Here is a 1,116-nt window from a genome sequence, read left to right on the forward strand (position 1 = left end):
CCGCCATATTGGATCCGCCATTTTGAATTTTTGAAATCTAACCTCACATTCGTAATCAGCGACCCCAAAAACCTCTGAGTAACGATTTTTAAGTGAATTTGATAATTTTTTACGAAACTCGTCCGCCATATTGGATCCGCCATTCTAAATTTTTGAAATCTTACCTCAGATTCGTAATCAGCGACCCCAAAAACCTCCTAGTAACGAGTTGCAAGCAAATTGCGCAAGAATTTCCAAATGTATTTTGGAAATAATTTTATATCATTTTTATCAAACAACCCTCAAAAAAGGGGTGTTCATTAATCAAAAACACCCCCGTTTAACTCAAAATAATTAAAAAACTATATTTTCTTTGTTAGGAAGTAGATTTTAATCATTTAAATTAAAATTTCGAGGGAGCGAAAATTGTATGCTTAGGGGCCCTCCTCCTTTCTCATGGGAAAAGATTTTTATTATTTTTCCTAGAAGTCTTAGGGGGTTGATAACCCCTAGGTCTCCGTGAGAAAGAGAAAAGAGGCAGCGTGAGTCCGCTGGACGTAACAATAACTTAGAACATTTTCCAAGAAATATAGTATAACACAGTATAACAGTCTCTCTCTCCTCTCTCTCTCTCTCTCTCTCCTCTCTCTCTCTCTCTCTCTCTCTCTCTCTCTCTCTCTCTCTCTCTCCATCCTCGTCGTAAAGACCAAATGATTCACTGTGTTAAAGCCATTAAGGGGATGCTAAACCGATTACCCAACTCAATCAAGGTCGATAGTACAGACTTTTTTAATTCCAATTTCGATAATAGTGGCGACATCTTTGATTTAGTTTTTACATTATATTATATAATATGTATCATTTTGTCTTACTCAAACGCATACATCTGTTCTTATCTTACATATGCCAGCACCATCTATCGCAAGACCGCGCAACTACTACTACACGGAATTTCGGCTCTGTTGACAGTCCCAGTCTCCGCAAAGCATCTGTATTTGGAAATATCACGTATTTCCTATTCGGTGGGAATATATCTTTTCTAGACTTTCAATCTTAGTTCTACAAATTCGGTATCGTTCGTTTCAATAATGTGATGTTTGCTGCCCGCTTATTTTCAAGATATGGACTCTAAAACTC

Source organism: Trachymyrmex cornetzi, unplaced genomic scaffold (genome assembly GCF_001594075.2).
Source record: "Trachymyrmex cornetzi isolate Tcor2-1 unplaced genomic scaffold, Tcor1.1 scaffold456, whole genome shotgun sequence".
NCBI lineage: Eukaryota > Metazoa > Arthropoda > Insecta > Hymenoptera > Formicidae > Trachymyrmex > Trachymyrmex cornetzi.